Raw genomic sequence first — 27712 nt, forward strand, 5'->3', positions numbered from 1 at the left:
CAGGGTGAGGAAGGAAAAGTGACACAGAGCAAAAATGAGCGTGAGCAGGAGGAGTGGATTGTCAGAGGGACTGGGGACAGAGCAGGGGCTGTGTGGGAGGGCCAGAGAGCCCAAAAAGCAGCTGGGGAGAGGAAAGCACAAGAACAACCAGGACAGGCCTTGCTGCTCTTCCAGTTCGATGTTCTCCTGCCCAAACACATCAAAGATGCTCCAGAGGAGAAAAGGGGAGGGAAAGATCACACTTATATTACTTTTGGACAGATGGAGAACTCCACTACCAAAATTCTGAAGTCCAAAAAGAACAAAAAGGCTGTGCACAACAAGCCTTAAATGGAGGCACTAAGGCCAGAGCCCTGCAGCTGTGACCCTCCAGTGTCACCCCAGCAGGAGCAGGGCCACCTCTGTCCCCAGGGCAGCCTTTGGATACTGCTGAGTGTCCCTTGGGAAGTGCTGGCACAAGCATCAGAGGCTGAGGATGCTCAAGTCTCAGAGCTGCAGGTCTCCTCTCCTCCCCTGGATCTCCAATGGTTTGTGACAAATCACTTGTGGCAGTGCTGGTTCTGCTCTCGGGCCACTTCAGCTCTGCAGAGCTGCTCCCAGGCTGTGCTGGGGCAGGGGGGGATTTCAGCACGTACAAATTCACACCCATTTGTCATCAGAATTACCCAGAGCTGCCAGCAAACAGGAGCACTGCCTCAGAGAGACCAGTTGTGAGAATTGTTTTAGCACAACATTGGGTGTTTTATGTGAGGTGCCAACTCCTTCTGCAATAAATCAGAGTTGCCCAGCACATGCCTCTCAGGAGGTATAAAATCACCTGAGAAAAAGTGTTCTGGCCACTTGCCTGCACTGTAATTCCTTCCAAGGGTACATCCCCCCAAGTCAGACACGTGGGATGAGGTGCTGACCCCTGAGAGGGGCCTCTGCAGAAAGGGCCAAGAGCAACACTCTTCCCTAGAGCTCATAAATGGGATGAGCCAAACCTGTTAAATAGCATGGAAAGACTCCCAGGGATTTTAATGGGTTTCATGCTATTCCACTGGATGCAAAGACCCTCTTTGTTCCTGAAAGGGTTGTCTGTCCTAGGGCAGCACACTGGGAGAATGCAGAAGCAGCAGCGCAGGGAAATTAAATTCAATTAACCATTTCATTTTAGTATTGGCATTTACATAGTTCATTGATTACCTGGCTGTGCAGACTTCTTCAATTACTTAAAAGCATAAAATGCTCCCACTCTGGGGTGTTCTTTGCCAAGAGCAGCCCTGTGGCAGCTGCAGTGCAGGAAGGGGCAAAGAGGCCACTCCAGCAAGACCAGCACTTCACAGTTTATAGGAGGAAAATGTGGGCAGAGGAGGGGCTGATTTATCCTCACTCTCGCAAATCCTTGTTTTTAATTGTTCACTGGGACTATTCACATGAAAACTCTCAGGGATAACAACAAGCTGCCACCTCCCCTGCCTCACTACAACTTTTCCCTCTGACCACATCACCTGCGAGGTCAGCTCTTGTGAAATATTGCCCAATAGAATGCTATATCCTCAACTGAATGCTATATCCTCATCAAGGAGGGGATTTAACATCAAAAGAGTTGGGATTTAGCAAGGTCCAGCCTTTGGGTTTAGTGGGAACATGTCGTCGTCATTCATAACTCTACTTTTATTGAGGATAAAAAATATTTTTTAAACTGTGCATTGTTAAAACCAGATCCAGTGTCACATTAGTTTCTGTCCAAAAAAAGTTTAAAAAAGCCTGGTTTTAGCAGATGGTGCTTATGGGAGTCAGACTACCCTGTTATGAAAATAAAGTTTTGAAGAGTTTGGTTTTCCTTTCCGGTGCTTTTCTGCTGCCTAAGAAAAGAAACATCCGCTGAGTCCTAGCATATTTACCCCTCCAGAATTATAAATATCATTTCAAAAGGTTTTACAACTGATTTTTGCCTTTTTCTCTTCTGAATTGTGAGTTATGTGCCGTAAATGCTTTAAGAAGAGAAAGCAATTTTTTCTTTTAATGGCCTCCTTTACAACCGAAGAAACAAAAATATTAAAAGTTTCCTTTCCATCTATGACCATACTTAAGAGAAGTGTAAAATGTTAATTAGAAGGGGAAAAAAACCAACCTTCTATTAGAAAGATTTAAAAACCAACTTCAAGTGACTGCAGAGCACAAAGGTAGAAGTCATTTGTTGGTTTGTTTTTTTTTAAATTTATGCCCTGCAGCTCTCCCAGGACTCCTCAGGGATCTTTCCATCCCTCTGGCTCCTCCATCTGTGGCTGCCAGAGCTGAGCACAGGCAGGACATGCCCAGCAGGGCTGGTAACAGAGCAGAGGTGCATTCCAGGCAGTGCCAGCACACCTGGGTGCTCGGGTGAGCAGCCCTTGGAGTGCAGCACAGCGTGAAATGGCCAATTTGTCCTCCCTGCCCACGCTGCAGCAAGGTGTGAAATCCTGGAGGGGAAAGGCAGCTCTCACGTTTGCCTTTGGGATTTGCTGGTGAGCCAGCAGAGCAGCACTGCTGGAAAATCTCAGCTTGGGGAGCCTGAATCACAGAACCACAGGAGGGTTTGAGTTGGAAAGGACTCAAAGATATTCTTCCACCCCCTGTCATGGCAAGGACACCTTCCCCTGTCCCAGGTGCTCCAAGCCCTGTCCAGCCTGGCCTTGGGCACTGCCAGGGATCCAGGGGCAGCCACAGCTGCTCTGGGCACCCTGTGCCAGGGCTGCCCACTCTCACAGGGAACAATTCCACCCCAAAATCCCACCTAACCCTCTCCTCTGGCAGACTGAATCCATTCTCCCTTGTCCTGTCACTCCATCCCTCACCCAGAAATCCCTGCCCCAACCAATGAAAGGCAGTGACAATTGTCCATGAAGCTCAGCAAGGTCCATCCAGAATTGCCTCAACTCCACGAGACATTCTCCAGCCCCACACTGATCCTGCCCTCATGTGTTTCTCCCTTCCATCCAAGCTAATTTTCTTATCCTTTGTACTTCATTCTCCGTGGGAAGACATCAAAGCCCATAAATCAGATTTTTTTGTGGATTTGTGGGAGATAAGGACACCACAGGGTTGTGGTGGGGATCCTGGGAAATCAGGAAGAGCAGGAGAGCAGCATGGAAAAGCTGCTTCTCCTTCCTTCCCTCCCGTGGTGGTCTCTGAAGGGCAGCCCAAGGAAAAAGCCTGGCAGAATTTTCAGGCTGGGCAGGAAAATGTGAGATCCATTCTCCAGCCATAAACTGAATTCCAAGCATTAAAGCAAATGGAAGTGGCATTTTGTAAGATGTAAAGTCCCAATTCAGAAACGGGAATGAAAATTACTGTGGGTGTTTCAAGGGATGTTTGCAGAAATTGTTATGGAAAAATCTCACATGTGGTTGGAATTACCCAGGGAATGGTTTTCTACTAAGAAAATGAAATCCAAATCCAATCTCTACTAAGAAAATAAAGTCCAGGGTGGGGTGGAAATTGTTTTGTTGCAAGAACAGTGACCAAGATTTGGAATTTGCTGCCCTTTCACAACTGCACTTGCATGGAGCTGCCACAAAACATCTTTTCTTGTTTTTTAGGGAGGTTCTGGGCAAAGAGCAGGCTTGACCTTTCCCAGCATTTTCCAAGGAAGGTGGCTCTGGGAAGGTTACAGAGAGTTTATTCTTCGATTACAGTGGCTCTGCAGGGCTCTAATGTGTGTTTCAGTGGAGTTATTCAGAGCTACACTTGTAACACAATCCCACCCATTCGGAGGGGATAAATGCACATTTTGAAGTTATTTTAGGTAAAAAGAAACAGACTGGGCTGCCTTAAATAACTGCTGACCTGCAATTATGAGCTAAGAGCTGCTGCATACAATGTAAAGAAAAGCTCAGGATGGCAGGAATGGAAAACATGCCTTTTAAACTGAGGCACAGACACATTTCTTGGAGCACACGTCCTCTCAGGCACAGCTCCTGCATGCCATGGATGCATTTGCTCTGCTGCTGGAGCATATAAAGTGCTTTTCTGAGCAGATTAAAGATAGAATCTGCTACTCACTCACTCAGGCTGTAAGGGCAGCCTGATCACAGCATTTCTTGGTCCATAAAAGCTGAGTAGAGGGATGGTGCTGGCAGATGGAAGTGGGAGCAGGTCTGGCTTTGCTGCCCTTCCTGCTGGCACAGCCCCAGAGGGGCTCTGAGGCAGCCCCAGTGCCCAGGGAAGGATCACCCAGCTGGGCACTGCTCCACCCAAAGCTGGCATGGAAGGGAAAGAGAACAAGCCCAGAGGAGGCCACCAGGCTGATCAGAGGGATGGAGAACCTCTCCTGTGAGGAAAGGTTGGGAGAATTGGGGTTGTTCAGCCTGGAGAAGAATTTGTGACCATGGCTTGAGAGAGATGAAATCAAGGGCTTCCAGTACCTGGAGGAGCTGGCAAAAAGATGGAGAGAGACTTTGGACAAGGAGTGGCAGGACAAGGGGGAATGGATTCCAGCTGCCAGAGGGCAGGGCTGGATGGGATATTGGGATGGAATTGTTCCCTGGGAGGGTGTAAGGCCCTGGCACAGGGTGCCCAGAGCAGCTGAGGCTGCCCCTGGATCCCTGGCAGTGCCCAAGGCCAGGCTGGACAGGGCTTGTCCCTGGCAATGGCAGGAGGCTGGAACTGGATGATCTTTAAATTCACTTCTAACCCAAACCATTCCATGATTCTACGAACAAAGAAAGCCCAAATAAAAAAACAGTGGAGTGATCTGGATTAGATTCAGCAGAGCAACATAACTAGGTGTAAAGAAAAAAAGGGATTTCAATCATTTATTTGATCACCCACATGATTACCTGAAGAACTGGAGAACAAACCAATCAAAAATGTAGAAAAATGCAATAATTTAGGAGCAAAACTTTTTGAGGGACTATTTGCAAATGGCATTTCATGGATTAAATAAATTGTGCTTCAGTGACAAGGAAGGGGCACCAAACTTCAGGCAGGTATTGAAGGACAGCACATGTTTGTGAAGCAGCTGCTACAATTCACAATAACAGCCTGAGTCTCTTCCCACTGAAATCCCAGGGCAGACCTAGGACTCACTAATGGTTTATTATTTATTGGTTTATGTTTCATTAACTGAAATATTCTGAGCATTGCACAAGGTTGGCAAACATAATAAAACTAGCATCAGTTTCTCATTCTGCCACTGAGCTGGTAATGGATTTGGCATAAATAATTTAAACTTTCTGGCTTGTTTCTCTATATTGAAAGTAAAAGTTTTTTTAAAAAAATAAAATGTTTTGCTATCTAACAGTAAATACGCTACATTAAAAGTAAATATTTTATCACCATATTGCCATACCAGATAGTCTGTCCCATTTACATTCTACAAATGTTATACAGGGGAGTGATAACAACGCAAATAAAACTATGAAAAGTTATCCATAAGTACTGTGAAATACCTGAGCATTAAAATAACAGATTTTTTTTTTGAATAGCTGAGCTTTCTGCTAGTACAGGTTAAAAAAAAATTTAAAAAGGAAGAAGAAGAAAAACAAAGCTTTAAATCTTATAAAATGGTAATTGTGCATAGAGAACAAATGAGGCCTTGCAGCTTTAGCAGTTAACCATGACTGTGAGTTGGACACGTGTGTTTTTCATTATTGGCACACACATTGTTGAACACAAGCAGACCCGAATGTACACGTGCTTTACATTACAGCTGCACAAGGGAACCCTTCCCACAGCCAGCACCACTTTCCAAACCCCAAATGATGGCTGTTCTAAGGAGCCCTTGCTTGGAACACTCCTCCTGTGTTTTATGGAACAGGCATTAAAGATCCAGGATCAAACAGTGCTGGCTTTTCATTTGTGATTACAGAACTCTGGGCAAGCCCAGCCAGGCAGAACCTTGCACTGCAATCCCATAAACCCACGGGATGGAAATCAGGCAGCCCCAAGGATAAATGCCTGTCCTGGCTGGCCAAAAAAAAAGGATAAACTGATTTTAAACAGTACAGCAGTATGTAGCAAGTTTAACAAGGATTTCCATGTGGGATATCACTAAGCACAAAAAGCATGACATGGATGGGAAGGGAAAAAAGGACAGGGGAGCTCTGCTCACTCAGGACCACCATCCATGGTGGGGGTGGGATATAAACCACAGCAGCAGGGTCCAGGAGTTAATATCACATGAAAGAGATGGGAAACGAGGGCAGAAACATCTGAGTAGATTTTGCTGCTGTTAAAGCTGATGGTCAACCCCGTTGATGTTACCCACAGAGATGTCCCATCCCTGGAAGTGTCCAGGACAAGGCTGGATGGAGCTCTGAGCAGCCTGGTCTAGTGGAAGGTGTCCCTGCCCATGGCAGAGGGTGGAATGAGGTGGTCTTAAGGTCCCTTCCATCCCAAACCATTCTGTGATTTTGTCATTTCAAAGCTCTTTCAAGGTCAGGCCAAACTTGGAATGCAAGTGAAATTTGAGCCACCAGAACATCTGCTCTGGGGTATTTCCAGCCCATCCTGGAACAAGAAACACCTGAATCGTGTGAGAAAACTGATTCTCACAAAATCTTCAGGAAAAAATCGCCAATAAGCTTAGCTAAGCATGATAGCTAGAGCTCAGATGAGAGAGCCAGGGCCTCTCTGCATCACCTGGCATCCTTCCACTGGAGTAAATGGAGTTCTGCTGATCTGGCTCTGTACCTGGGAAGGGCTGCCAACAGACAGGCTGATGTGACATATCAGTGTTAGAAAGGAAGGGGGAAAATCTGTTAGATACTATAAAAAATTGTGGGTTTGGTGTTTCTCAACCTTGTAAAAGTCATGAGGTAATTCAAAGAGAATCACAGCTCGTGTTTATGCGTGACCCAACAGATCCTTTCCTGGCCAAAGTGTTCAGCCAGGACATCTCATGTGGAAAGAGCTCTTAGGTGCTCCCTGGTGTCTAGAGAGCAATTTCTGCTCTATGCTGCTAAAAATTCCCACTTGGGCAACAAGGTAGAGTGGAGAGTGACACAGTGTGCTGGATTTTGCTACTTCCTCAGAGCAGAGAGAAATGCAGGGAAAAAAACAACCCAAAAACTTAAATTCTGGTGAACTAAAATGTTCCCACACTCCTCCAGTGTTTTCTGCTGGGTTTATGTTTCAAATGGAGATGAAGCACAGGTAAATTCCAGGTAAAGGGACTGGAGTCCATCTGCACCTGGGCATCAGGGCTCAGTCCTGACAGCAGTGCATGGAATCCTAAAATTATCTGGCTTGGAATGGACATTAAATGTCATCCCATTCCAACCCTTGCCATAGGCAGGGACGCCTTCCACGATCCCAGGCTGCTCCAAACCCTGGCCTTGAACACTTCCAGGGGTGATTGTTACAAAGCCAGGAGTTATTCCAGTGACTTTCAGGTTGGCCTTACTTCTGAGCTTGAAGGCACATTGCTGTCTGAAAATCAGAGCTGGATTTGGGGAGACGGAGCTAAAAAATACCTGCATTTGTCAAAAATCCTCCCTGCCATTTCACTTTAATCCCAGATAGTTTATCATATTTCAATTTTTTTTTAAATATTTGATAGCAAATCTCATCCCAGATGCCTGTTCCCTCATTACCACTGGATCTACACCTCATCCCTTTGACTTGATCACTGCTTCTGCTGGAGTCTGCAGCAAATCAGAGCTGAGTCCCGAGCAGCTCATGCTGGCAGCCTGATGAAATCAAGAAAAAATGTAGCTCTTGTTTATTGAGGAAGCAAAGTTGCTTCTATAAATAAGAAGGAGGCACAAAAGCAAAGATGAAATTGCACTCTGAGGGAGGCCTTTCAATCATTTTAGAAGGATTTCAGTGCAAAATTTCAGGCAAGAAGAAAAGACAAATCTTATGTTTTTAGTATTCTCAAAACACTTCAAATCTCACTGGAGAAATTATTATTAGGGGCAACCTCAGCTTTAAACTAGGAGCCAGCCTCCTTTCTGTGGGTATGGAATTGTTCCCAAATTAATTACATTCTAAAATGGGGTGGGGGGGAAATGTCACACAAATTTCTGGGACAAGAATTTATCTTGGAAAATGCTCCAGCTCTCTGCTGCTGTACAGCACCAATGCTCAGCCACCCCTGAGTGACACAGGGCCATGGTGACTGTCACTGCCAGGTGACATCAGCTTCTCCAGCTGGCCCAGGTGAGATCAGGAGCAGAGAGGGAAGGGAACAATCAGCTGCCATCTGGCTGGGAGGTTCCTCCCCAGCACCTGCAGCTGAGGCTGCACCTGTGCTGCTGGAGCTGCTCCTGCAGAGCTCTCAGGGAGCCTTCAAATGACAGGTCAGACCTCTTCCTCCTCCTGGTGGGATGATTAAAAACAAAACACAAAGCAAAACATCAACAACAACAAAAAGAAAAGGGAAAAAAAAAAAAAGCCCAGAACAGTATAAAGCAGAAAAAACCAAATGCTAAAAACACTGAACTTGGCTCCCATCTGACATCAGCCTCCTCCACAGTCCTGGGAGGTCTCTCAGCCTGCACAGCCCTCTTCCCTTTGCTTTGATTAGCCAAGATACAATTTCCTTAATTTTGTTACGAGCACTTTACAACAGCGATGGAAAGTAAAGCTGGCCCAAGATGATGGAGATGCAAGCAACTTTATCCTGCTTTTCCATGGCTCCCTTTTCTCCCTCCCTTTCTCATCAGCACCTTGACACCTTCCCACCAGAAGCCTGACAGTAAAAGCAGAGCACAGCCACCTGTTGTAGCCACATCTCTGCTGCAGTTTGCTCAGTGAAGCACAGGAATGCTTTCATGCCTGTCCAAGCTCACTGGTGCTAGAGGAAAGGAAGGGCTGGATTGTCAGTAAATTAAATAATGCAATAAAAATCACATCAGCAGAGCAGTACAGATGAGAGCTCCCAGTTTATGTGACCAGAGTCATGCTGGTGTATGTCAGGGACTTGATCTCCTCTCCAGGCTGCAGAAATCACCTCCTTGGCATCCAGGACATTTCTGGGATGAAATGCATCACAGCTCCTTAATTAAGAAAGGTTAAATTTCATCAACAGCATTGTTGGAGGTCTCACTTTAATGTCATTTGCAAGTGTTCCAATGAATTCCTCAGCCCTGGGCAAATCTTGCTCATAATCCCATGTCATTGATTAGTTTAAGCAAGCCCCAAATGGCAAACTGTCCCACTCCCTTGGTAATGCAGGGATCTCCTCTCCTCTGCTGGCTCTGAAATAACAATGAATGCAGCACTCTTAGCCTTGCCAAATGCACTTTAGGCTCGTGAAATACCAGCTTTATGTCACAAATAGGCTTTTTGGAAAGGCAGGACTCAATAGTCTGACAAAAATGGAAGAGAATTGCAGCATATTTAGAGAAATTTCAGCTTAGTCACAAAATTTGAATCTGATTTCCTTTTCTGAAGGTTTTGGAATGAGAGTTTTTGCTGAGGCACAGCCTAGCTAGAGAACTGATTGTGAACTTCAGGCTAATGGGAAAAAAATAAAAAGAAACAATTAATCTGACTCTCAAAAGTCAGGGCTTCAGCATCCACATCCACTGCTGCCATTTCCCAGCCTTCAAGGGGAAAAGCTCCTTAATGGCTTGCCAAGGTCTGGGCAAGGAGCCTGGGCTGTGAATGCAGTCTGTGCCCTGTTCCTGGGGAGGATCCATCACCCCCAAAGGCACCAGAGACAGCCCCAAAGGCCGAGGGAATGAAGGGAATTCCGCCACCCCATTTGCTGCCATTAGGCAAATGCATCACAGCAGCTCCATCCCTGCCTGGCTCCCAAGTGGCAGGGGCTTTATTGCTCCTCCAGGCTCCATCCACAGCCATTAACTGCAGCAAAATAAAAAGTAATCACATTTACACGGGATTTTCAGCCGTCAGTAAGAAACCCTTCAGTCTTCGCCGCCAGCCACCGGCTTCCTCCCGGCCTGCCATCCCACCCTGCAGCTGACTGGCACATCCTGCCCTTTGTCTGCAGCCATTCAGGAAAACTTCAAAGAAATCCTTCTGAAAAGCTCCTCCTGGCCCGTCCTGCTCTCCCAGGGGGGCACAGGACAGCAGCAATTGAAGTTTCCTTCCTCTGTGCTGGTCACCTCAGCACCATCAATTTTAGCCTGGAGAGAAGGAGACTCAGGGGTGACTTTATCACTTTATAACTCCCTGAAAGGTGCCTGTGCTCAGCTGGGGCTGGGCTCTGGCTCCAGCAGCACTGACACAACCAGAGCACACAGCCTCAAGGGAAATGCAGGTTGGATATCAGGAAAAAGTTTTCCACAGAAAGAGTGATAAAGTTCCGGGGAGGTGGTGCAGTCCCCATCCCTGGGTGTGTTTAACACAGCCTGGATGTGGCACTGGGGGCAGGGTTGAGTTGAGGGGTTGGGGCTGGGCTGGACTCGATGATCTTGAGGGTCTCTTCCAGCCTGGTCATTCTGGGAATATTCTGTGAATTCTGTGAATTCTGTGAATCACCAGTTTGGGTTCCACGAGGCTCTGGACCAGCACAACAGCACAGGTCGAGGATTTGTGGCTTCTGGTACAAATATTGCAGAAGGAATTACAGCAGCTCTGGGCCTTTCTTCAGATGCTGAAAGCATTTACAGACTTCTCCCTCAGAGCAGGGTTATGAATGGCATGGTTAGGGTAATGCTTGGGGAAAATCCCATACCTGCTCAATCCCTCTCTTAGGGAGAGGGGAGCAGTCTTGTCTACAAGCTCTGTGCTGTGAGGCACTGTTGGAATCCAAAATGCAAAAGAACTCTCAGAACTTTAAGCCTGTAAACCAAATCTTAGAATTAAACAGAAGATTTAATCTGAAACCTTAGAAAAAGCTTCCAAACTCAAGCACTTAAAGCAAAAATATAAATTTATAATTTAAAACAAAAACACATTAAACTAAATTTAAGAAATTAAAGTGTTAAAGTTTAAAATATAAAAAAATTAAACTACAAAAACCCAAAAAAAATTAAAATAGAGTACTATAAATTTATTTATCATAACATAATTAACTAAAAAAGTTACACTATAACATATGTCCATAAAACAAAATATTTAAAAATTTAATCAAAACCGTAAATATCGTTATTAACAATATTTTATTAATCAAGAACTCCTTTAAAATATCTTATAACTAAAAATCTTATAACCTTCTAAACCATACTATAACAATATAAACCAGACTCATCCTTCCTAACTATATAAAAAATTGGGAAAAAAATCACATCATCTAAGAACTCAAAAATCCCATCTCAAATTTCTTCCAAAATTCTTCCAAAATTATCACAAGGCATGACTTGGACTGCACCCATGCTTTGCTTCCACTCTTTCCTTTCCACCCTTGAGCAGATTTTCTCATCGGGAGGACCAGACCAAGAGGATTTATAAACCCTCAATTAACACTGTAGTGCAAGAAATGAGATTTGGGGGCAGTTCAGCAGGTTTAACTGATTTTTTAATGGGATTTCATGGGCTGGAAATGTTTCCCTGCCCTTCCCTTTTTTACCTGTGTCCCTGCCAGCTCCTGCCCTGGGTGGGCACTGCCCCGTGTCCCCCAGTCCCCGTGGCAGAGGCTGGGGCTGCACACTCTGCCCCCAGCTGTTTTCTCAGGTGGTGAATGAGCTCCTTCAGCCCAGCCTTGTCGTGTCTCTGACCCTTCCCTGCGCTACAGGAACAGGCCTCGTGTCCTCCAGCCCCCGCAGAAGATCGGGCAGCAAAATCTAATTTTCTCAGGGAATGCTATCGCTTGCTCTCTCAATGAGAATGCTGTGGTTTGTTGTTTTACACCGGCTGCGAGCACCCAGATCAAAGAATTAACACGAGATTCAAGATCAGATCTAGCTCTGCAAGCAAGCCGTGCTGTCTTTGTCTTTGATATGCAAACAAAGAATCGTTAAATAAATTTGATAGTATCAAGCTAATAAGAGGCTTCAAATGCAGATTGAGCAGCCACTAGCTAGCAGGAGACAAGCATTTTGATAAAGCATCACTAAAAATACAAATAAATTCCAACTTAGAGCTTTGGAATTCACTCAAACACAGATCAGAAAGCCTCAGCAGTTGTGTGAGTCAGTATTTTGTCTCCAGACATGTTACTTTAGGAACATGTGGGGGTTAAAGTGAAGCTGTGGAGATTATTTTCATCTCAGCAACAAATTTTATTGTTGCAGAACTATCATTATTTGTGGGTGGACAAAGCTCAATTCCACGGGCTTCATCTTAAACAGAGGAAAAGGTTTCAGACAAATGTGCACAGCTTTCCTTTTTGTAGCCTCTTGGCCTTTTGGAGGATACCTACAGAACACATGAGCTCAGCTGATGTAGATACTTAGAAAAGAGGATTTATTGTAGGGAAAATTAAAATGTAACTCCTGCTCAGTGGCTGCAGTGTGTCAGGAGAAAAAGGAAGTTTCTCTATCAGTGAGTGAACAAAAGCTGCTTTGAGCTCCAAGTTATTTCTGCATTTCCACTTTGGAATATTACCATTGGCCGTGGATGAAAGCAAGATTGCTGGAGTACTCCTACAGATAACTAATTGCAGCCTGCTGGTGCCAGGGATGCCTCATCCTGCACACCTCCCTTCCAAAGCACCAGCAGGGCACAGCTGGAGCAGGTCACAGGGAGCCACAGAGCTGTCCCCAAGTGTCCCCATCTTCACCCAAAAGTGGGAACCCCCAGAGTTTCAAACCTTCTCCCACTTTGGAGTTTGCAACCCCTCCAGGCAGAGCAGTTCCCAGAACAGCTGGCAGCTCTCTAGATTTAGGATTCCTGATTCCTGAGGCAGAGCTGAACCTTCCCCCCAGGCTGGTACCAGCCCAGGGATGTGCCAGGCTCCCCTTGCATTTATTCAGCATCCCAGGAGCCCTGCCCAGGAAGCTGCAGGTACAAGGATTAGTGGATTAAAGAGCAACAGGGGCACTTTAAACCCACTCAAAGCAGGATTTTCCCAGGGCATTTACAACAAATCAGAAGAGTTTTATATTAAGTCTCTGGAATAAAAGAGGGTTCAGATATAGCAGCCACAGAGGCTGGCATGCAGTTGAGGCTGTAATCTATGGAAGTTATTATTTTTAAAGGCACAAATGAGCTTTTACTGTTTCAAAAGGGAGATGTGGAGAAGAGAGAGACTGTCACCACGATGTGGTAAGCCATTCTGCTATGAGGTTTTTATACACAAAAGGCACCAGAGCTCAGAGGATGATTTACAAGAGATCTGTACCTGCCTCTGTGGCTGCACCCTGCACAAAACAGAGCAGAAAAGGCGAGTTCATCCCTGGCCAGGGCCACAGAATGCCCAGCAATTCCCCCAGCCCGGGGCAGGGAGAGGCTGGGGTGGGACAGACTTCAAGGACACACAGAAGCAAAAGGCTATTTCAGAAAATCACACCCTCTCAGCCCCCTCCCATCCAGAGCTGCTTTCCCTGGGAAGACTGAGGTAACAGTATTTCTTTTTAACACAGCTCTTTATGGCATGCAGTACTTAGGAGCCTCAATTGCTCCTTCTGCACAGCTGGAGGGAAAACACACATTGGCTCAGGAATACGTGTTCTGAGTGGCCCAGGAGCAGCAGGCAAAACCCAGGGCTTTGCCACCACTTGGTGTTTAATGAGCTTTAGAAAAATATCAGCGGCAGGACCCAGGTAGATAATTCATCAAACTCAATCCAGCCAAATATACATTCACCCTCTTAGTGCAACACATTATGGGAGAGGCTGCACACTCCTTTTAATGGCCATATCATCACCAGCCCAGAATTAATGCTCATGCCAGCAGCATTAATTACCCTCACTTTGATTTCTCTCAGGGATAAGGCCTCAGCAGTGCTGAAGCCCTGCAGTCCCTCCTTACAGCACACTTTTCTCAAGCCCAGGAAAAACTGTGATAATCAATATTGATTGATCGCTGCGCTCAGTCCCGCTGCTGCTTCTAAATCACAAAAAGCACTTCATCAGATAATGCATCTGTTTAAATTTACCAAAGAAGAGGCAGTTACACATCAGCTTCAGGGGCCTGACATGCAAGAGTGCACCGACAACTCCTAAAATAGATGGAAATAATTAAATGCCTGAAAAACACAATGCAAACAGGAGTGCTGACACAGATTTGACATTGCTGGCTGAACAGCCGGCTGGGGAGCAGGGATTAAACTCCCTTCAAACAGCTGGACTTGTTCCTGCCCCACCATCCATGGCCCTGAGCCAGCTCCCAGCTGTGGGTGTGATGCCTCAGGTTTAGGTTTTCTATTTTTCACATTCTGTGCTGCTTTAGTGTGTGGGTCTGGGCTTCACATGAGGGGATGGTGAGCTCTGCACAGAGCAGGGAGACAAAACAATTCCTGCTCCAGCTGGGCACCAAGGACAAATGATCCCAATCTCAGCCCAGGAGCACAAAGCCCGTGGGCTGCAGAGAGAAAAACAAGCAGGGTGGGACTGCAGGGGCTGCAGTGGGATTGGACACTGAACTGCAATGTGCACATGGAGCAGAGCTGAGCCCAGGGAGAGACCCCGGCAGCGCTCGTGCATTTTGGGACCATTTGGGTTCATCCTGGGGGCAGCCCTGGCTGGGCTCTGGTGCTGCCCAAGGGGGATCCATGGAGGAGATCCTTTGAGTAAATCCCTGCTTTATTCTTTAGCTCTGTCCAGCCTCTGCTCTAGGGCAGCCTGCACAAGGCATCAGGGCAGGGGTGTGGTTGGGCTTCTGGAGGAAGAGACAGCAGATTTGTCTTCTTGAGCTGTTAATTAGCACAAGGGTGGTGTGGGTTTCAAATCACTTTCTATTTGAGACATGAATCCCTCATTTTCCACCTCCCACAGAAGGTCGCTAAATAAATAAACAAATAAATCTCAGGGATGAGACAAGCCCAGGAGTTTGGATAAATATTTCAGGAGGAACAAGTGGGAACACCAGCTCCTGAATCCCACCTGGATTTCAGGTTCACACTTATCTGTTCAATAGTGATAAAGCTCAGCAGTAGAAAATCAGATATAAAGCAGAATTTCATCATAGAAAGTAAGGCAAGAACAGGTGGGTGGGACAGGAATTAAGGATGGCAGAACCCAGGGTCATGTCTTTGTGGGCACCCAACCTCAGGTGTCAGTGACACCTCAAAAAGAAAATCTAAGTTCCCCAGGCATGCACAAACTTGTAAATGTGTTGCATTTAGAATAAAATATTTATTTTGATTTCCATTGAAAACCAGCCCCAGAAACCTACCCAACCTTTGAAAATTATGGGAAAGCTTGTTCTATACAGATATAAAGGCTGTGTTGTCAGGCTATTTTGAGGAAAAAAAAATCCAAAATTATCCCTGAGGGCCATTTTCCAGCAATGTTACCCTAAAATCTGCCATTGTGTGTAATCAGGATGGTGGTCAAGTGTGCTGAAAAGAGTTCAAATTTATAACACCCATGTGCAATATGGGCTCATCAAAAAGTATTAAATCATTGCACAGAAAAATAAATAGAGTTCCTAAGACCCATGCAAGGCCAGACTCAAAAAGTATTTTATTAACAAAATCTAAAATTAGTTAAAAGATAAAAAAAAATTAAGCCTGCCTATTTTCCCGTGGCTGTTTCCTCTAGATTTGATTGTAACTTTGGAAAGATAAATGGCACTTACTTCATCAGGGAACAAGCATTTTCTGTGGCTCGGCTGGGCTGCATCCATAGATCTTCCCTGAAATCTGTGGAGCCCCTCAGCCCCCAGTCCTGAGAGCTGCACTTTCAAGGGCATAAACTTGACACCACATAAATATGATGTGCTTCTCTTACACTTTGTAGCTCAGAATTGATTCATTCTTGAGCACATTTTCGAGGCTGAGTGGAACATAACTCATCTCCAGCTGGCATTTTCTCTGTGAATAACACACCAAGCATCCCTTCACCCAGGGATGGAGCCTCCAAAAAAATAGCAACACATCTTTTTCCTGCTCACACCACCACAACCCTTCTTGGGATTTGCCCTCAGACTTTCTCCATTCCAAAAAAAAGTAGATTTTACCAATTCCTCACCATTCTTCTTCTCTCAGTTTTATTTTTACCAGCAATTCTAACCCTCACCCAAGAATACCATTTTTGATCATCTAAAACAAAGGTCACCTGCTACCAGTCTCTGAAAAAACAGGTAAATCCTTTGATATTTCTTAATAACTGATTGTACAGTTAAAATCTGAAACTAGAAATTTATTGTTTGTCAAATGGTCAGCCTGGTTGGCTTTAAAAAAAATAATAATAATAATAATGTTATTATTTACAACATAAAGCAGACAAATCCCATAAACACCTGTAAGATGTCAATGGGATGACACAACATTGCCAGGGAATTTATTCCTTCAATAGTTTTCAAATCACATCCATGGACTCCAATAACATTCCACAACAGCATCTCCACACAGAGGGCTTGCTGCACCTCCCTGGTCTTCCACATTTGTCAGCATTTAATGGATATTGGAATTTAGCCTTTCCAAAAGCAGTGTCAACTCTCTGGGGAATACACCTGCAAGTTTCTCAGAGCTCAGGAGTCCTGAAGGACACATTCTGCTGGAAGCTGCTCTTGGAAAATTGTTGATATTTCTCTACCAAGTGTCCCTATTTTACATTAAACCAGACTTCAGTTACTCTGGGTTTTAATATGTTGTTTTCAAAGTGATGCTCATCAAAACCTTTTAGGTTCAGGTTTCTTATATTCACCATATTCCTAAAGGATCATTGTGTCCACACAGCTCCTGGAATTGCTTTCCTCTGATTCTTGTCTCATTTCCTCAGCTGATTTCTTCCAAATCCCCACAAATCCCCCACTCCAGTGTGGGCTGCCACATCTGGCAGTATGGATTTGCTGCAGGCTGTGCAAGCCCTCCCCACACGCCTTTTCCAGGATGTTTTACTGCCCTGTGTCAAATGGGTCCCCTCACTGTGACAGGGCTGCTCACACAGAGGTATGGGAATTCCCAGATGAACTCAGAATCAGTTCCAACAATTTCTTAGAAATGTTGCTCTTTATTTTGTATCACTCATGTGATGAGCAGAATTTCTTTCAGGAGGGATCCTGGCCCTGAGTGCTCTCCAAGGGGCAGTGGGATAACTGTGATCCCTCATGACTTCACAAAGGGACTCTCTAAGAAGTTGTCTGCAACTTCTCTTCCCATTCCTTTTCCCTCCTGCTCCTCCATTTCTCTGGAATAACCTCCTCTTTTACCAAGGAATTTCTCCCTGGTCTTTCAGAGATTTCTTGGGAGAGAGTGCCACCTCAACAAGCCCTAAAATAAGAGTTGCCTCCTCCACCTTCAGGGATGATGGAAACTCTAAACACACTGTCAAACAGCAAAGGTCAGCCTGCTTTTAAAAATATCATTTTTAATGCCTTAAATGAGGCATGAATTGTAGAAGTTCATCTACAGATGCACAATCAAGTCCCTACTCTATAGCTACCTATATTATAAAGGTCAAAGCCTGCAGAATTTTTTTTTTCACTGTTTGGCTTTGCTTCCTCCTAAGGGATCAATAAAGTAACTCATATTTCCTCTCTATTTTAACTGTGTTGTTGAGAGTATCTTCTGCTAGGCAGTGAACTGCTGGCACTACCTTTTTTATTGCCTATAACCTTTAAAAGAATAGATAATTCAAACACCACCTTGAAAATAAGCTGTAATAAAATGCAACACCAGAAAAACAGCACAGAGTAAAACTTGCAGCAGAGTCTCCTCTATCAAGACTCTTCATGAACTTTCTTTTTCTCTCTCCACACCAGCAAGTACAGAATGAGAACATCCTGTCCCAAACCATGACTGGTTTTGGGCTCACCACCACAGCACTTTGGTGACACCAGCTCAGTGCACAATGGATAAAGCCTTTTTCTGACCTTGAGATGGGGAAAATGAGAGGTGTTTTAAAAACTTTTATTCCATTTTCAGTCTCATGTGAAGAGTGAGACAATACAGATGTTATAATTCATGCCATCACAATCAGAAGCTAATTATTTCTTAATTACAATACATTATAAGTGTTTCTTGGCCTATCAGCTTTTGCCACACCGTGCTGTAAATGCCTTAAAGCCAATCATCTAAAATTACCCCTCGTGTGTCCTACTAAAATGCATCTTTCATAGCTCTATTTCTTCAAATATCCAGTCTTATTTGCAAGGCAATCCCTTGAAACCTTTTCCTAGCTCCATTTCTCTCTCAGCAATGCCTGTTTTATTCCATGGCATTTCTAAGCCAGCATTTCTTATCTCCAGGTTTGCATAGAGATGCAGACTATGTGAGCCTTCTGTCAGGCTTTGAGAATTCTCTACAAATCCATTTCCCACATTTCCCCCTCTCTCTTGAACAGAAAAAACTTCTTTGATGGCCTTGTTCATCATTTGCTGTGCCCAGTGAAGTACACAAGGTGCTATCACTAGCATTGTCACTATAACAATCAATGCATATAAAACTATTTTATAAAGCCCTATTAGCTAAGATGTAAAACTCTGTCCTTCAAATAAATTGTCTGGAGATCTGGAGAAGCCAAGAGAATCTTGTTGGAGGTGATGCAGATCTCACATCCCCAATTTTGACAGAGAAGCTGCTACAGGAATACCTTGGTGGCATTAATTTTCTCCCCTTCCTAGCTTGACTCCGAGACATCAAGCAGTTAGAAAAGCAGGGGAAAGGAGTGTCCCAAAGTGCAGCCTGCTGCTGAAGCAGAAATTTACTTTAATCCCATTCCCAAAGATGACTCATGTTCTTCAGCAGAACTTGAAAGTCAAGGTTCTCCCCTTTAAAGTCTTCACCCTCCTGCAGCATTAGTGTCAGTGATTTTCCATGTAAACAAGGAAGTTTTAATTGCATAATGGGTGCTTCTGCTGCTTTCACAAGAATTCCTTTATTCAGAGGCAATGCTTAAAAGAAGCTGTTCATCTTCAGAGGTCAGGTTGTTGAAAAAGGTGAGTTATTGTTCAGAGCAAGTGCAGGAACGTGGAAGTACATTTTAATTAAGTGTTATAATCCATAACTCCAGGAAATGCTTGTCACACTCCCTTAACCCTGGCCAGATTCAAGATGGGACCAGGTGGTGCTTATTGGGGTCTTAGAAAAGCCACAGATAAATCCAAGCAAGAAAAGGTTTTGCAAATGAAAGGAGGCACAAGGTGCAAATTAATGGACTGTGATGGCCTAAAGAATAACTAAGGAACAGAATGAGAAATAAATCTTCTCCTGGAGTCTGGTGGAGCTGCTTCAGTCCCTGAGATGACAACAGACAACGACAGCCACCCCAAGAGGAAAAAGGCATCCACGTTTGTGAAGGACACTAAGTAAGGTAGTCTACCTCTAGAGAAAATCAGGGGGAGCAAGCAGACAACAAAAAAACTGGAATTTATTGTAGAGTTCAAGGTAACCTCCCTTTATAACACAAATATTTGTTGCATGTTACTGGCTGTTCTGTTGTACAAAAAAAAAAAAAATCATGTTGGCTTTGCTGTAGGCAGTTAATGAAACTCCTCAGTGCCTGGCAGCATTAATAACAGAAAAGGTGTCATACTTTAAAATGAAATCTAATCTAGCCTGACACAGTGGATTGTTTACCTCTGACCTTCCCACAGCCAAAATCCTTTTAAAGATATGGAGAGCCTTTGGCTCATTAGGATGAGCAGCAGCAGCCCAGCTTAAGCTGTTTTGCTTGAGAAAGTTGATAAATGACTGTTGTCATGAAAGGTGGAGAAGAGGGAATCTGGGCAGCAGTGCCAGGGGCCGGGGAAGGTGAGTCAAACCGTTCAAGAGAGGGGATCTCCATTATTTCACACTCCTGGGAGAGAGGATCCATGGGAATGGTGATTCAGCAGTGAATCAAAGTGAGGTGAGATTTTATCCAGCTGTTCACATTAGGTATTGAATCCTTCTCTCTTTCTGTGGGTCCAGCAAAGCTTTTCCTCTGTTTTGGGTGCTGAGAATGGCCCCACCTGGCCCTGCTCTGCAGGGGAATGATCACACAGCTAAAAAATATGGGAGCATTTGGAGAGTCTGCGGTCTGCTCAGCCAAGAAAAGCCTGTTGGGACAGATGTTGGCAAATAGGTAAAAGCAATAGCAAAGAGGAAGGGAATAAATGTTTATGCCTAGAGGAGAAAGAGCAATAAACATAAAGGATGCAGTAAACACAAAGGATACAGCAGAAGAGCCAAGTTAAGTATCAAGAAAAGTCTAATAAAAAGAACAGTTAATCACTGGAAGGAGTGGTTTGAAGAGCAGGTGAGAGAGCACCAACTGATTTGTGAGGCTGCTGCTGCTGCTGCACAGGGCTGAGCCAGCTCATGGAACAGTTTGGGTGGCAAGGCACCCCCAAAAATCATCATTCCAACCCCCCTGCAGTGAGCAGGGGCAATGCCTGCTGGCTGATGTAACCCCACAGCAAGGAGAGGAACACTCAAATTGCCATCTCGCCTGGGAATTCAATTTTTGGGATGCTCTGCCACCTTCACATTGTATTAAAAGCTGCCTCTCCACGGAGCCTCCCTGCAGAGTGAGCTCACAGTTCTCCAGCTCCTTTCCCTGCACAGCCCATCCATGATCCATCAGTTCCTGTTGCTCCCTGCCCCAGCAGTGCTGGGGTGGGTGAGGGATGCCCCCAGTGTCTCACAGCCTGCCTGGAGCTGCTGCTGGCACCATCCCAGCTGCAGCAAGAGCCAGCTGGTGCCTGGCAGAGTGAGAGAACTTCTGTCAGCTCCACTTCCACAGAAAAACCTGGCTTTTCCCCTGCATGCAGGCAGCTGAAGGAATTTCACATCTCCCAGCTGTTGTCTGCCCTGTGATTTCAGGAGTGCTCCTCTGTCCCATCAGCCAGGAGCTCTCTGCTGATTAAAGCCCCTACTCTAAAACCCTGGAGAAGCCCAGGAATTGTGATGCAGCTGAAACCTTGACTGAAGTGGATGCATTTTATACAGCAAAGCTAAAAAATGTCAGGATTTGAGGCTGCTCCTTGTACGCAGCCACTAATTACAGGCTCAGGTGGTATTTTTTGTCCACCAAGTCTCTGTTAATTCCTACAATTTAAAACAACTTTAAACAATGACAAGCATTAGACTGTTTCAGGACATAGTTGCTACCAGGGCAGTCTGTAACAAGTATAAGGCCCTTAATTGTAAAGCTTCAGAAAAGGTGTTTTAAATGTAGTGTAGGGACTGAGACAAGACTTGGCACTCACTTCTTTTTGCCTCATGAAAACTAAAGCTATAATAAAAATGTGCCACCTTTTTTATGCTATGGCCCACTTCAGAAAACTTCAAAACCCTGGCTTTAGTCCAGCCTTTTTGCTGGGATAGGTTGTGGCCTGTAGCTTCAATCATAAACAGAAGTCTAAAAAGTCTCCCAGCTGTAAAATTGTCTATTCAACACTGCAAGATTTTTCATGGCTAAGTGCCCTGAGTGCATCAAAATGCCAAATAATGCTGATTTGAACTGTGTATGCAGATCATTTTACTCCTCTTGACAGTCCCCAAACGCTAAATAAATAGCTGATGATTTCAGTGTTGTTTATACTCAGAACTTCAGTAAGTGAGATGAAAAAATGCATCAGCTCTTTAGAAATCAGAATCACAGAAAGCACCTGCTCCAGAAACATGTAATCAAAGGAGGCAGAGATGCTCCTAGAAGCTTCCCACAACACTCATGGCTCTGTCCTTATGGCTCTTGTGAGTCATTTTACAAACTTCTTTACCACATTATCCCCTTCTCTGCAGGCAAAGTGTTTACTTATGTTAATTAACAACTCAGAGGGATAAAGTTAAATATCAGCAGAGCTGTCTTCATCTTCCTGGTGGCTGAAGAGTGCTGCAGCCTGCAGACTGGAATGCTATAAATAAAACCAGTGTGGTCCAGAGCCTCAGCTCCAGTGCAGGCATGGTCAGAAGGGAAGGCTGTGTGTAAATTCTGCCATTGCAGCACCAGAGAAATCTGGAAACTTTTAATTTAGAAAGCAAATGCTTCTTAAATTTAGAAAGCAAATGCACTCATATGTGGCATGCATTGCTTTTAGAAAAAGAATGGGTTGTGTTGTGTGATGCTGCTCATTTGAGAAAATTCATCTATTGTTTAATTAAAGTTTTAGAACAGTTATTCAGGGGGCAGCTCAAGAAATGTGTGCATTTAGTGTTTTTCTGCTGGTTATGTTTGCACTGAATCAGTGGCTGACTTATAAGGAGCAACCTGGCCCAGCTATGATAACAGCTCAGCTAATTTAATGTACACACTGATGAAGCTTTAAGAAGATGAGAATAATGACATCTGAGGCCTTTGGGTTTCCTGGATGATTTCCTGCACCACCTCTCCTGATCACAGGTGGCTTTTGCTGCCCACAGGTGTCACCTGGTGGGTGAGGCAGAGGCAGGGGACTGTCACTCATGCACCACCAATGGCATCTTTAAGCTCTTTATTCCTCCTCAGTGTAGTTGTGAGACTTTCCCACATGGCAATGAGTTACTTTGGGTGGGTCACCAATAATTCCTATGCACAATTCCTTCTTGCCTTCTGTATCAAGTGCTGAGATTAATCGTTAATTTTCATTTGCACCTGCCTCAACGAGTTCATGACATCACACTTATTATAAACAGCACATTTCATTTCAATAGCCAGGCTCTGAAAACCAACTTTTCATTAGTATAATTGACAAAACTCTACTGTATTGTCAGCATATCTCCAGAAATTATATAGTAGTGTACTGTTTCAGTAATTTGCATTGTAGTGTGAAAGGTTTAAAATGACAGGTGCATGGAGCATCTATATTTGCAACAAATAAAAAGCTAAAAATGAGGTGAACTATAGTGTCCAAATCTGTAAGGGATCTGCTCTGAGTTGTGGCCATTGCAGCAGGTTTTTCTATAACAGAAAACCCTTTCCCTACTAATTTCTGGAAGATATGAATGGGGATTTTTTTTCCGTGCTCATAAAATACAACCTCATGTTGTCAGACTTGGCTGCATTTGGTTTTGACGTGGATTTCCTTACTCCACAGAAATGGAGCAGTTTAATCTCATTTAGACTATAGCTTTTATTTGAAGATTTTTCAGAGAGAGAATCTAAAGCCAGCTCAGCTCACAATTATTACATTGTTCCTTTTAGGACAGGGGTCCAACCAGATGTGCTGTACTCCAGCACAGGGCAGCCCTCCCCAAAGCCATTAACTTCCCAATCCTTTTCCATCTGCCAGCAAACTGTCTTTGCTTCTCTGCTTTGGTTTCCTTTGATTGTTTGTGTTGTCCAAATGAATGTTCAGATGCTGTTCTTGCAGTTTTTAACGTGAAAATATCAATGGAAATCCCTTTGTCTGCACGTGGCTGATTTCCCAGCACAGCTCTCCTCCAGCCTTTCCCCCAAAGGAGGTGTTTCTTTTCCACCACCAGCCATAAACACCAGAGGAATGAGGAGTTCCAGCTCTTTCCATTCACTGCAGTGAACCTTTTTAGCATCAGTGTGATGGATCTGTTCCATTATCCCCAAGGATAATGGGAAATGTGGAATTCAGGGGAACTAACATTAGACAATTTTGCAAAGTTTTCTCTGTAACATGAGTTCTCTGATGCCATTCCAATTTTTAAATATATTCCAAAGGGAGAATATATGATCTACCAAAACATGAACAATAAGTGAATCTCTTATGGCACAAATCAGGAAAACTTTGATTCACTGGGCTCTGCAAGTATTTGCAGATGGTTACATCCTACTGATTTTTGGTTTTAAATAATCATCTCAAAATATAACTTATGAAGTTAATTTCAAGAGTAGGCTGGGGTCTCAAGTTCCAGAGTGATCTAAGGAGAAAATATTTCCTAATGGCAACAGAATTCTTAGTGTGAAAATTGGAAAAAAATAAAAATGAGAGTCCTGCTTTCCGTTAGCTAGTAAGGATTTAAAAATCCATTTTGGACTTGGTTTCTTTTCCTGAACTTCTAATCTATTTTTTGGTTTTACATCTTGGGTGTCTTTTTTGGGCTGATTTTGAATTCCTCCTGTATTTGACAATGATGAGTGTTTGTATCACATTTAGATTGTACACATCTCTGCTCCAGGGATTTTCTTGCTTATACCTAGGAGGGAAGACAAACTTTCCCCCACTTGAGTTTTGTTTTGAGAGGGTGCTGGGAGAGGCAGACACTCCCTTCTCTGCAGAAGAGCCAGAAGAGGCACAAGCTGTTCTGGAGCCCTGAAATCTGAGTCTGGGGGAGGTGGAGTTGCTCACCAGGAGCTCTGAGCCCCTTCCTCACTCTAAGCTTTGCAGGGTCACTGGTTCAGCTGAGGGAATTTGCAGCTCCAACAGCCCCTGGAGTTTGGAAATGCTTGGTCTGAGCTGGGTTCACATTCCCTGTGCCCCTGCCTTGTAATTGTGGAGCTTTGTGAGTTCTTGGCACTCTCCAGAGAGCAAAGCCTCTGTTGGTAATTTTTCAGTGAAGCATTAAAAGATCTGTTTAAAGATCTGTTATAAACCAAGCTGTGTTTGTCCATTTTCACTTTACTGGCCAGCAGTGTGTAATAATACTTCAAGATGAAAGATGATAACTTCACAGACACAAACAAGTTGGAGCAATAAATGCATTAGTCGAGCACTTTGCTGAGGTGCACAAGGGGTTTTTTTAGTGCTAAATCCAATGCAAAAACTACACAGAGAGGGATCCTCCACTTGAGCTGAACCTATCAAACGCAAAAAATTTCAATGAGACTAAAACTCTTCAGCATAAGTGGTTTGCTTCACACTGTGAGGGAGGATAAATGATAAAAAGAGATGTTTTCATTAAAAGAGAGGAAATGCAATGAAATTCTATGGAATAAAGAGGTCAAAATGACACAAGGTAGAAAAGCCACAGCTTTGAAGGCAGCTTTTAGTAGGTTCAGAGAGAGTGGAAGTCATTAAATATACACTGGTAGCATTAAAAAAAAGAGAAAAAGTATGGGTGTGTGAGAAGTAACAAGGAATAATAAAGAAGTAGGTAAGGGGGAAGGGCTGGAATGGTTACTGAAAGCAACTAAAGACTCTAAAGAAATAACATGGAAAGTAATGACATGGAATAAAATGTAATTCCACCAGATGATGAGCAATAGGAAGTGTTTCCAACGTGAAAGTGTTGATGAAGGAGACTGTGGGCTTTTCAAGGCAAAGAAAATAATTCTATACAATACACTCAGCCTCAGCAAGAAAAAAAAAATTAAATAGATTCCCTGCTTCAGTGTTCATAAAGGATATGGAACAGATGCCAAGAGCAGATGTACAGTTTCCAAAAGAAAAAAAGAGAGACATTGCAGAAAATCATTGCTATAACAGCTGATCGAGAAATAAAACAATCTCAGCAGTGGGGAAGAAAGCCAAAATTAAACAAAGATTCATCTCACTGTTCAGAAGGCATCCAGAAAGGAAATATGAGCCTGGGTCACAAATGTTAAAACAGGGAAGCAAGGACAGACTAAAGGGATATTAAATAGGGATATTAAACTCAATGCCCCAGAGCCTCATCTTTCAACTCAGAGAGAATGAGAGGGAATGAGCCTTAACTTGTGGTTTTCTTATAAAGGGCTTGAGGTGTTATGACAATAGAAGCAACAGTTTAAAAAGGAAAAAAAAAAAAAAGGAAAAATAAGAATTTGTTTTTGTTTATTTCCTCTGAAACATCCATTTTGTGGCTCGTAACTTTCTGGATTGTCTCTTCCCTCTACTGCACTAGAGGTGGATCAAATACATCATAAAATAATTGGTTTTTTCCATTTTGGCACATTCCAGCCACTGAGTATTATGTTTTCAAGATGAAGAAGGACATTTTTCCCTTGTGTTCCCATGCTTCACAGGATTTATAACAATAAATATGAGCTGGTAGCTGAGGGGAATTGTGCTTTGCAAAGTGGCTATCACAAAAGTAAAGCATCATGCACTAAAATTAAACTTGGGGTTTGGGCTGGTTTCCAGCGGTGGGATCCAATTACTGGTGATGAAAGGAAGGGAGCAGAGTAAATCAGAACAAAGTTATTCCTGCAGCCAGAAACCAGAGCTGGGCAAAACCTTCTGGATGAGGTGGGGCACAGTCTGAACATTTTGATTTGAGTTAAGAAGGGAGCTGATGCAAAGGTTCTGGGGAAAACGCTTTCCTGTCAGAAACCACTCAAACTAACAGGACTTTGCACTTCAGCTGAAGTTGAGTGGATTGTTTTGAATTTCCTTGGGAAGCAGCCAAAACACTTCAAGAAGTTACAGCAAATTCATAAACTTCTCAAGAGAAAAATAAGGTGCTTTACGATATTTGCAGGGAAGGAAAATGTCAGCACGTGAAAGGACTTGTGCAATAATCAAACGTATTAAATTTATCTTTGAAAAATAAGTCAAAGGTTAAAATGGAGAATGGAGAAAATGTTGTTTCCTAAGTGCCAGGTGACATCTCTGAATACTGTGTGTTACATGGGTGTGAGAGTATGTTTTGCCTGGTGGGGGACATTGAAAACATAATTATCGCTGGTTTTTTCCCTCCTGTAATAATTTTGCATCAGAACAGCACTGGCGCTATGTTCTGCAGCCATTCCAATGTAGTACGACCAAATTTACTGGCAGTTTGTGTGGATGCACTGCACAGGCGAAACTTCCTGCATTAGTAAGAAATCTGTGAAGAAAGGAGCCTCAGGAGGATTCAGGAGGTCTGGGACACTTGCACTGGCTGCTGATGTTTTGTCATTTTGAACAAATAATGGAGGTATTTTTCCCTGTTTCAGAGACTGAGGAGTAGAAACCATCTACTGCAGAGGAGTATCCGCCCAGAGAAAGGATAACATCATGGCCACTTCAGTAAACAACTTCTGAAAGAAAGTTGAGAGGGAATAAAAATAAGATTTAAGAGGGAGGGAGCGCTTCATCAAAGTGGGTGCTACGTGGGAGGGAGTCGTGTTTGTCTTTTTGCTCAAAGTGCAATAACTCCCTATCATTTCCTGCACTTTATTAATAACTGCTCTTCTGTTTAAAAATATTTTAATCCTTTTCATAGCTGGAATGACTCACCAAGTCTTTTTTCATTGTTAAAGATGATTTCTTCCAGTCTCTCAGCCACCCGAACAGCGTCCCCAGGGAATAGCATGGTGCTAAACCAACACTATGTCTATTTTGTTCCCCCAGATCCAGTCTAATTATTCTCATTAAGCTTAACAGACAGCTAAACATCTATGGTTATTAAAAATAAAAGAGTCAGAAAGCAATGCTGTACTCTGAGCTGTAAAAGAGATGTAAATCTGTCAGAAAAAAGAGGATTCCTGTTGCATCACATGGAGATGTGCTGCTGTTTTATACCCCAGGAATCACAGTTTTGCCTGCTCTTGCTCTCAGCATTCATGAATAGATAATCTTAGGGAGGCTTTCAGGCTCTTCCCAGCAAACTGTGCAGGGAGGCTCCTGCCTGACCCTCCACCCTGCCACCCTGGGGTCCCCAGCACAGGAAGGACAGGGACCTGCTGGAGAGAGTCCAGAGTGTGGAAACCACCAGGTGATCAGAGGGATGGAGCAGCTCTGGATGAGGAAAGGCTGGGAGAATTGGGATTGCTCAGCCTGGACAGGAAAAGCTTCATGGTGACCTAACTGAGGCCTTCCAGTAGCTGAGGGAGCTGACAGGAAAGACTGAGAGAGACTGTGGACAAGGGGCTGGAGTGACAGGACGAGGAAATGGATTCACACTGACAGAGAGTTGGTTTAGATGGGATATTGGGATGGAATTGCTCCCTGGGAGGGTGAGAAAGCCCTGGCACAGGATGCCCAGAGCAGCTGTGGCTGCCCTGGTTCCCTGGCA

General features: G+C 44.0%; 1 long non-coding RNA gene across 3 annotated transcripts in view; it reads right to left on the bottom strand.

The window, feature by feature from the left end:
* The window catches only part of LOC135306918 (uncharacterized), an 80325-nt gene that overhangs the window by 3397 nt on the left and 49216 nt on the right, over window positions 1–27712 (bottom strand). The window contains exon 1 of one of the 3 annotated variants that reach the window (XR_010367652.1): window positions 252–444. The exons of the other annotated variants lie outside the window; for them this stretch is intronic. This is a non-coding gene — a long non-coding RNA (uncharacterized LOC135306918). Of the gene's footprint in view, window positions 1–251; window positions 445–27712 lie in introns of those variants that run through there. 3 annotated transcript variants of the gene reach the window in all.

Source organism: Passer domesticus, chromosome 8, assembly GCF_036417665.1.
Source record: "Passer domesticus isolate bPasDom1 chromosome 8, bPasDom1.hap1, whole genome shotgun sequence".
Taxonomy (NCBI): domain Eukaryota; kingdom Metazoa; phylum Chordata; class Aves; order Passeriformes; family Passeridae; genus Passer; species Passer domesticus.